This window comes from Rhinopithecus roxellana, chromosome 8 (assembly GCF_007565055.1).
Source record: "Rhinopithecus roxellana isolate Shanxi Qingling chromosome 8, ASM756505v1, whole genome shotgun sequence".
Taxonomy (NCBI): domain Eukaryota; kingdom Metazoa; phylum Chordata; class Mammalia; order Primates; family Cercopithecidae; genus Rhinopithecus; species Rhinopithecus roxellana.
This window is the reverse complement of record NC_044556.1, coordinates 134,387,794-134,398,517: the sequence shown is the minus strand read 5'-3', so window position 1 is coordinate 134,398,517 and position 10,724 is coordinate 134,387,794. Positions and strand designations below refer to the sequence as shown.

Here is a 10,724-nt window from a genome sequence, read left to right as displayed (position 1 = left end):
CATCGCTCTTTGAGGAGAATATTTGCCAAGCTTCTCATGCAGTTCTTCAGGAAGTTTCACCCCCTACCTGGAGTGTCACAAGAATGATTACTGAGTTTCTTATATAGCCTTTCAATACTTTTGATATATCACATATTTTTCTTTCATTGTCCTAATGAATTACCTGGATAGACTTCCTAATGTAAACTCACCTCTGCATTCTTTGAATAAATCCTAATTATTCATGCTGTTTTTAAAGACAAATGTTTATTCTTTCATTGATTTATTCAATATGTATTTGAGTGGCTGCCAAAAATTATTTAATGAATTAATTTCTTTTGTTACCATGCCAGTTTCCATTTGCTAATTTTAAAAAACAATTGTTGTATCCAAACACATAAATGAAATTACAGTTACCTGTTTCTGTACTTTCTTTAAAAAGTTTAATACAACTGTTTTTGTATTAAAGTTGTACAGGTTTTATAAAATGAATCAAGAGCTTCTTCATTTTTTTCTGACTTAGAATCATTAGAATAACATAGGAACTAGCTGTTCTTCAAAGGTTAGATTTCAGCGATGAAGCAAGTAGGTAACATTTTTAGTGAAAGGTCTTTTTAACCTTTCTAGTGTCTTCTGTGGTAATTGGCTTATTCAAAGTTTTTCAAAGTTTTTCATGTTTTTTTCTTGGGTTGATTTTGGTCAATCACATTTTACTAAGAAATTACTAATTTCTTCTAGATTTGCAAATTTGTTGCCATGGAGTTGCATATAATTCCATCTTGTAATTAAAAAAAAATTCTACTGTATTGTAGTTTGTCGCTTTTCTCACTCCTGATACTCTACATTTTTACTTTTTCTTTTATCTCCTTAAGTAAGTTTGTGACAAGTTATGCATTTTATTGGGTCCTTTGAAATACCAGCATTTGGATTAATTTATCATCTACTAATTTTTGTTGCTCATTTAGTTAAATTCAAACTTTATTTCTATAAATTCTCTCTTCCTAAAGCAGCTTTCCATTTTTCATTAATTTACTGGATAGGTACTAAGTTTCTTCACCTTTTATTTATTTATTTAAATTAAATTAATTAATTAGGTTTTTGTTTGTTTTGTTTTGTTTTTTGGCTTTTTTATGGGGGGGTGGGGGGGGGGCAGGGTACCGTGTTGTCTCCCAGGCTGGAGTGCAGTGGTGCAATCACAGCTCACTGCAGTCACAACATCCTGGGCTCAAGTGATCCTCTCACCTCAGCCTCCTGAGGAGCTGGGATTACAGGCATAGGCCACCATACCCGCCTAATTTTTGTATTTTTTGTAGAGACTGGGTTTTACCACGGTGTCCAGGCTTTTAATTTTTTAGATTTAAAATCCTAATGGCATTATGACTATTTTTTCAGATCTCTGAGGACATCTTTGGCTGTCTCTCACAAGTTCATCTATGAAATGTTCTTTTTACTTGCTTCTATAGCGTTTATAATTTTAGCTTTGAAATTTTCTTGATCTAATGGCTATTTGGAAATGTCTTTCTTAGTTTCTAAATAGCTAATGCTTTTTATTTTTGGTCAACATTTTATTATTTATTCTTAACATAATCGGGTTATTTTATAGCTTCAATTTATAAAGTCTACTATGTGTATATACACATATGTGTTTATGTGCATGTGTGTGTGTATATATATATATGATTGATTTTGATGCATATTTTATGGTCATATGAAAATTGTATATTTTACACACGGCAAACACCAAAACAAACAAAAAGGGAAAAGGGAGTGGTAATATTAACATTAGGCAAAGTTGGAAAGTAGTAAAAGTACTAAAGTTATTCTAAATATTTTATTACTTTGTATTTTTTGATATATTATTTAATCTCTTTTTCCCCTGATTTTTATTTCAGTACCGTATTCTTTGATTTTGAAAGAAATATACAGACATCTCACACTTTAGTTGAATGTAAAATAGCTTCCTAATGGGTTTGCTTTGTGTATATTTAGCTCCTGTGCTGTTTGGTTTAAGCAAGTTCATGACTGTTACAACTTCTTCACAATGTGCTTTTTTATCATCATATTATGCTCACTTGTGTCCTTTGAGTACTTTTAATCTTACTTTCCACTTTGCCTAATTTTAATATGACCACTCCTTTTTTTGTTTGTTGTTTAGTATTTGTCCTGTATCTCTTTGCTAATGCCTTTATTTTCTTTTTTTTTTTTTTTTTTTTTTTTTTTTGAGACGGAGTCTCGCTCTGTCACCCAGGCTGGAGTGCTGTGGCCGGATCTCAGCTCACTGCAAGCTCCACCTCCCGGGTTCACGCCATTCTCCTGTCTCAGCCTCCCGGGTAGCTGGGACTACAGGCGCCGCCACGTCGCCCGGCTAGTTTTTTGTAGTTTTTAGTAAAGACGGGGTTTCACCGTGTTAGCCAGGATGGTCTGGATCTCCTGACCTTGTGATCCGCCCGTCTCGGCCTCCCAAAGTGCTGGGATTACAGGCTTGAGCCACCGCGCCCAGCCACTGTGATCATTTTTATGTATGCCTTTTTGTGCACATATGTAGGCTTGATCCATAATTTTTATTTGTAGATATGTATGTCACAGAGACACATAAAAATTCATAGAGCTATATACCTATGATACATATTTTTCTGTGTGTATATTATATTTCAATAAAATGTTTACTTAATAAAAGATACGAGAGATAATGAAAATAAAACACAAAATTAAAAAGCAGATATAACATCAGCCTCAACAAAGATTTTTAAAAATAATAAAAGAGAATTATAATATTTGAAAACTTATATGTAATAGACAAATGCCTAGAAAATTGAAGGTGTCAAAATTGGCATAAGAAGAAATGGAGAACTTAAATAGGCCAGGAAATACCAATAATTACTAACTGAAAAGTTATCTGAAAGACAAGCCATCACATGAAATCCCAGGCACAGATGGTTTTACACATTAGTATTACCAATATTTCAAGGAACAATCAATTTCTATCTTATAGAAGTATTTATAGAACACAGGAAATGAATTGCCCAGATCATTCTGTGAAGCAATTGTAATTTTGACATATAAGTAGATAGAAAGAACACAAAAAACATACACGAAAGAAAATAATAGGTATATTTTACTTATGGTCATAGAGAAAAAATCCTAAATAAGAGATTAGCTATCCTTTATATCCCTGGAATGAAAGAACAGTTTAACCAAAAAATCTAGCCACATAATTCACCACATCACTCGCCTAATGTAAAAATAAATGATCTCAGTTGCAGAAAAAGCATTTGATAAACATAAATAAGTCAATACCTATTTAGGATAAGCCTACCAATATAGAAGGAACTGAAGGGACTGTAACATAGCAGAGCTGCATACTGGAAACCCACAAGAAAAACTATACTTATGGAAAAACTCAATGTGCAGTCCCTTTAAGGTTGGGAATAAAAAAAAAAAAAAAAAGATGCTCACTATCACTGCTACTGTTAAAATAATATTGGCAGTTTCCCAAGCAATATGAAAAGGGAAAAAAAGAGGTCAACTATAGAAAGGGAAAAATACAAAACCCTCATCATTTGCATTTTGGTAGTGAAAAAGGACTTCATAAAAAAATTCAGGAGCACAAACCATAAGAACAAATAAAATAAAAATAAGTAGGTGAATCCAATTTTATCAAATGGTTGCTATTCAATACAGAATAACATGGAAAAAGTTAACAGACAGATGATAGTTTGGCAGAAAATATTTTCACTGTCTAACATCAATAAGAGACCTATCCCTAGCATTTACAAGAAGTTATTGTAAAATCAGCAAGAAAAAGTAACACTAGTTGAAAAAATAGGCAAAAGCCATGAACAGGCAATTTACAGAAGAGGAAACCTAAGTTATGGCACGTAAAAGGTGCTCAAATTCATTATTTATCAAAAACATCCCACCTCTTTAAGTGACAAAACTCAGAAAGTTGGAAAATGCCTAATGTTCACTTGGATCAAATTGCCTGGATATTTGTATTGAGGGGTGCAGATATTGGCTCCCTTATGCACTACTGGTAAGAACATAGGCTGTCGGCCTTCTGGAGAGCCATTTGACAGTACATTTTCAGATTAAATACACAAGATTACCCAGCATTCCCACTGATAAATGTTGCAAAATATTTCTCACACGACTACAATAATGGGATGTTTGCTGTTTGTGAGTGGGAGCCAATATAAACTGGTGTCCATCCCAAAGAAGGAATTGTCAAAAGGCAGTGGATGCACCAGACAGTACTATGCGGCAGTGAAAAGACATGGACTAGATGAAAAATGCTACATAGGTGGATCTTCATGATACCATGTGTAAACAGTAAAAAGCAAAATGTGATTTATTACACAATATCATGTATATAAATTAAAAATATAGAAAACATCAATATACAATTTATAATAACACCTACAAACAAAATGGTAGGCTGCTTACAGTAGGTGAGCAAATGCAGGTGGGGGATTTGGGTAAAAGGAAATAAACAAGGTAACCAACCAACATACAAGACAAGGATCTTATGTGAATCAAAGATACTAATGCTCCATGAACTAAGGAATATGACTGACATGATTCTACCTCTGGGTTCCCCTTCCCATACAACAGCAGCAATAATAACAATGAGAGGCTGAAAACTGGCAGGGATGCCAGATCAAGTATGATTGCGAAGGCTGTGGTCAGGAGTTTGGCTGTCATTCTCCATGTTGTGGGAAGAAATCACTGGAAGGTTTTAAGGAGTGAGTGACAACTCTTTCTAAAGACCACCAGGCCACATGTGATGAAGGGGGAGAAGTAGGGAGGCTGATTAGGAGACTTGCAAAAGCTCACGTGGGAGATGAAGATGGCCCAGATTAGGGTAGCAACAACAGAGATGGAGAGCAGTGGGCAGATACTGGTTATATTTTCAAGATAAACACGACAAGAGCTGCTGAGAAATTAAATGGGGGCAGGAGAGCAATGAAAGATGATACAGAAGTTTTGTCTTTGGCAAGTGGGTGGTGCCAATGACCTAGATTGGAAAGATGAGGATGAAAGGGGAAACCAAAACTTCTAATTTGGATTTACTTAGCGGGTTATGTTTGATATGTCTGTTACACATTCAAGTGGAGATATCAGAGGGACAGTTGGATATATAGTCTGAATTCAGGGAAGTTACACATTTGGAAGTTGAATCAGTATATAGAGGTTAAATAACTGGCTCCAAATCTCAGTATTTATGTCACCTTGGCCAAGTTACATGATTTCTGGGTCTCTATTTATCTACGAAATGGCAATGATGTTATCTCTTTCCCAGGGCTGTTATGAATATTAAATCAGATAATGCATCTAAAGAACTTGGCGCAGGGCCTGGCACGAAATAAGTGCCTAATAAGGCCTTCTGTGGCTGGAGAATAGTGAAGGGGAAGACAATATCAGACGAAGGAGGTCGACAGTGGGGAGATTATGCCAGAATTTTGAGGCCATGGTAAATAGCTTGCAATAAGTGGCCATTAGTGGGTTTTATGCAGGGAGTGACATAATCTGGCATTACTAATAGTATTAGCACATCATTTAAGTATTAGCATTTGACACTGTTTTATCAGACTATAGATAAGTGGGTCATAAACAACCAATAAACAAATACATTTTTAAAAACTTTGATTCTATGAGACTACACTTTGTAAATTATAGCAAATGGAAGCATTTTTATCTGAAAGGCACTAGTATAGTCTCAACAATTCTTGAATCTACAGTACGATCAAGGGCTTCTCTGCCAGTTTGCGCAAGTTCTATTTTGTACATTGACTCCATTCTTGAGTAGTAAGCAATTGGAGCCTCAGGGACAGCTGGCATTTTGTGACTAAGCAGAGTTCCAGCCCCATAAAGTGAAGCATCAGTACTTTATATTTACCGAAGCATATTAACGCAGATGCTAAAGTCAGACATTGCCCAACGTTTCAGAAAATATCTTCTTTCTGATGCATCCAATTTCTTACCGATATCCAGTAGGTGATTTGGTATATCAGAAAAGGTTGCCTTTCATATAAGAAGAATTATATAAATATCTGACTGCTACACAAAAACTTGAGGCCGTTTAATTTTTGGACTAAGTGTGCTGAGAGTTGCCTATACCTTACCTTAAATGTGGTGAATAAATATCAGTAGCCCAGATACAGTAGCCTGAGCAGAGGATGCTGGTGGTTCTGAATTGGCATTTCTGTTTATTTACAGACTTGATGTAACTAGTGAGAACAGGCTCCATAATTATTTCAGCTGTTCATCCTTTATTAAGCCCCTAAGTGGGACAATTCTGGTATCACATCTGGAATACTAGAAAGAAAATTTACCGTGAAGAATTGAAATATCTCAGTGGCAACAGAAATGGGAATGCCCTTTGCTCAGTTTTCTAGTTAACTACTGCTGCCTAACAAAGTATCCTGAGAATGAAATGTTTTAAAACAACTACCTTCTTGTTATATCTCGTGATTCTGTGGGTCAGGATTTGAGTCAGGGCTCAGCTGGCTAATTCTACTGCCCACTGTGGTGTTGCCTGGGGTAATTCAGTAATACCCATTCAGTGAGTGGTCTGGTCTCTAGGGTCTAAGACATTTTCACTCACATATTTGTTGTCTTTTGGAGGGTGCCAGGAAGCTGGGCTCAGCTGGCCCCCCTCCTACTCTATGAAGTTTCAGAGCCTCTCCATGTGGGTGCTCAAGCAAGGTAGTGGGCGTTCTTATAAGGCGTCCCAGGGCTTTGAGAGACCAGTGTCCAGCTGCTAGTCTCTTAAAGGCGAGGCCTAGAAATGAAATAGTTCCATTTCCACTTCACTCTAGTGGTCAAAGTGGTCACAGACCAGCAAGATTCACAGGAAGGAGAACTAGACCCGAATATCTTGATGGGAGGAGTGTCAAAGAATTTTGACCCTTACAATTAGGGACAATTATTGGGGTTGTTACAGTGCCCAGATAGCATGGATAGATAGCTATCTACTGGTGACAACACAGACACTAGAGTTGGACTGCCTGGTTTCAAATCCTAGACCTATAACTTTAGCTGTGTGACTTGGTACATTTTTTGAAAATAAATTTTATTGAGAGATAACTTATGTGTAGTAAGAAGTACTCATTTTTAGAGTTCATTTCTGTGACTTTTGACAAATTTTTATACCTGTTTAACATTTCTGTCACACTAAATGTTTCTTTGTACCACTTTCCAGTTAATTTCCCTCAAACCAGGCAAACATTTATCTGCTATTGCTATTGATTAGGTTAGTCTCTTCTAGAGTTTTAAATGGAATTAAACAGCATATCTTTTGTGTCCGACTTCTTTCACTTAGCTTTTTTTTTAAATTTTTAAATTTTTTATTTTTTAGACAGGGTCTTACTCTGTCACCTAGGCTAGAGTGCAGCAGTGGCACAATCTCGGCTCACTGCAGCCTCAATCTCCTGGGCTCAAGCAATCCTCAGCCTCAGCCTCTGAAGTAACTGGGATGACAGCTGCATGCTACCATGCCTGGATAATTTTTGTATTCTTTTAGAGACAGGGGCTTTCTATGTTGTCAAGGCTGGTCTTGAACTCCTGGGCTCAAATGATTCTCCTGCCTTGGCCTCCCAAAGTGCTGGGATTACAGGTGTAAGCCACCACGCCCAGCTTCACTGAACCCATGTTTTTGAGATTCATCCACTTGTTTTTTTCCTATTTCAATATTCCTTTTTAAGAATCATTTAATTTAATGAATATACCAAAATTTGTTTGTATGTTCACATGTTGATGGACTTTTGGGTTATTTCCAGTTTGAACTATTGTGAATAAAGTTGCTCAGAACTTTTCTATACAGGTCTTTGTGTGAACATATGTTTTTATTTCTCTTTGAAAAATACATAGGAGTAAGAATGCCGGATGTTTTTCTTTTTTCTTTTTTAAAGACGAAGTCTCACTATGTTGCCCAGGCTGGAGTGCCTTGGCTATTCATAGGTACAGTCCCACTACTGATCAGCACAAGACTTTTGACCTGCTCCGTTTCTGACCTGGGCAGGTTCACCCCTCCTTAGGCAACCTAGTAAGTGGTCCGTCTACTTCCAGGAGGTCACCATATTAATGCTGAACTCAATATGGATACTCAATCAGCATAGCACACTACAGCCCAGAACTTCTGGGCTCAGGTGATCCTTCTGCTTCGGCCTCCTTAGTAGCTGGGACTACACGTGCATGCTGAGTGTTACAATGAGTATATGTTTACCTTTTCAAAAAATTGTGAAAATGTTTTCATAATGATTTTTATATTACCCCACACCAATAATATGTGAGAGCACCATTTCTTCAACAGCTTTGCCAATATTTGATATTGTCTTTTTAATTTCAAAATCTCTAATGCATTTGTAGAGTATCTCATTATTTTAAGTAGCATTTCCCTGTTGACCGTTAATATTGAGCATTTTTTCATATGCCTATTGACACTGTCTTCTGTAAAGTGTCTGTTCAAATATTTTCTGTGCCTCAGTTTCCTCATCAGAAAAATCGGATAATAACATACATACCTCATAGAGTTTTTTATAAAGATCAAATAAGTTAATATGTATAAGCACTTAGAACAATTCCTGACATACAGTGTATTAGTTTTCTATTGTTGCTGTAGCAAATTATATGAAACATAGAGGCATAAACAACATAAATTTACTATTTCACAGTTCTGTAGGTCAGATGTTCCTCACAGGTCTCACAGTGTTAAAACTGAACAGCAGGCAGGGCTGCTCGTTTCTGGAGGCTCTAGGGAGAAATCCATTTCCTTTTTCTCCCAGCTTCTTGAGGGTACTCATATCTCTTGGCTCATGGCCCCCTTCCTCCATCTTCAAAGCCAACAACACTGCATCTCTCTGTACCGTTTTTTCTGTTGTCATTTCTCCCTCTGATTCTCTTCTTCCTTCTTATTCCCTCTTCCACTTTTTTCCCCTCTTCCACTGGGTGATTATATTGGGCCACCCAGAAAATCCATGATAACCTCTTTGTTTTAAGGTCAGTTGTTTAGCAAACTTAATTCCATCTGCAACCTTAATTCTTCTTAGCCAACCAATATAATATATTCACTGATTTTAGGGACTAGGACATGGATGTCTCCGAAAGCAACTATTCACCTACCATACATAGTAACTGCTATATTAGGTTTAGCTTTTCTTGGTATTATTATTATTATTATTAAAAGTCCTTAGATTTAGAGTTAAGGACTTGGACTCAAATCATGGCTTCAAAACTTACCAGCTGTGTGGTCTTGGGAACGTTAATTGCTGTCTTTGAGACATGCAATTTAGTATGTTATTTGGAAATATGCAGCAAATAGATAAATCACTAGTTATCAAAAAATCACTTTTATTTATTTATTTATTTGTCACCAGTTGTCAAATGATCCTTTATTTAAATACTTTCCTTTGTGCTTAACTGGCTGGGCATTCCACAGCACCACTGTTAATGTCATCTATGATGTCATGGGGGTGGCAGCCATCAACATTACAGCCCACAGACTGGGCAGTCCCCAGGATCTCTTTAATGGTTCCAGAGAGTTCTCTGGCTAAGGATCGGTGCCACATCTGTTGAGCAATGTTGATGATCTCATCAAAAGTGATATTCCCACTGTGTTTAATGTTTTTCTGTTTCTTTCTGTCTCTTGGTGGTTCTTGAGGGCTTTGATGATCAGGGCAGAGGCAGAAGGCACCACCTCAATCTGGGCCTGTCTGTTCTGAATGGTCAGTTTCACTGTAATCCTCAGGCCCTTCCAGTCACCCGTTGCCTTGGCAATGTCATCACCAACCTTTTTTGGAGACAGACCCAGGGGGCCGATCTTGGGGGCCAGCGCAGAAGTGGCACCGACTTCACCTCCGGTGCACCTCAGGTATACGACTTTGATCTCGTTGGGGTCGAACTTCGGTGGCATGGTGGAGCTGGCTGGTGTCGGATGAACCCGGATTCGGACGACCGAAGAAAGTTGCACCTTTACCCTCCTCCGAGCCGAAAGCCGAGAGCAAAAAAATCACTTTTAAATTGAAGTCCTTGGACTGTAGAACTGGGTGTTAGTTAGAAATTGGTGGTAGGGGAGGGGGGATAGAGGGGCAGGAGTGTGATGTTTTGTTGACTTTACAAACATTTAGCTCTATTTGTCTTAATTTTTTTGTGGTAAAATACACATAACATAAAATGTATCATTAGTGACATTCACAATGTTGTGTAAACATTACTGTCTTGTTCTACAACATTTTCATTAACCCCAAAGGAAATCTTGTACTATTAAGCAGTCACTTGCCATTCTCCACTCCTCCTGGCCACTGGCAATCACTAATCTGCCTCCTGTCTAAGGATTTTCTGACTCTGGATGTTTCCTATAAATAAAATCATACAATATGTGGCCTTTTGCAACTGGCTTCTTTCACTTAGCATAATATTTTCAAAATATATCTACCCTGTAGAATGTATCAGCACTTCATTCCTTTTTAAGGCTGAGTAATATTCTGTTGTATGGATATACCACATTTTGTTTATTCATGTATCTGTTGATGGACATTTGGGTTGTTTCCACCTTTTGGCTATCGAGTGTAGTGCTGCTGTGAATACGTGTGCACAAGTTGTTGTTTGAAGACCTGCTTTACTTCTTTTGGGTATATAACCAGGAGTGGAATTCCTGGATCATACAGTAATTCTATATTGAATCCAATGTGGACCCACCAAACCCTTCCACAGCAGTTATGCCATTTTACCTTCCCACCAGCAAGGGA

General features: G+C 37.2%; 1 pseudogene across 1 annotated transcript; it reads right to left on the bottom strand.

The window, feature by feature from the left end:
* Nucleotides 1-9,392: 9,392 nt before the first annotated feature.
* LOC104666811 lies at nt 9,393-9,921 on the bottom strand (annotated as a pseudogene). The gene has a single exon (XR_748600.2). The product of XR_748600.2 is annotated as a 60S ribosomal protein L12 pseudogene (transcript).
* Between the last annotated feature and the right edge of the window lie 803 nt (nt 9,922-10,724).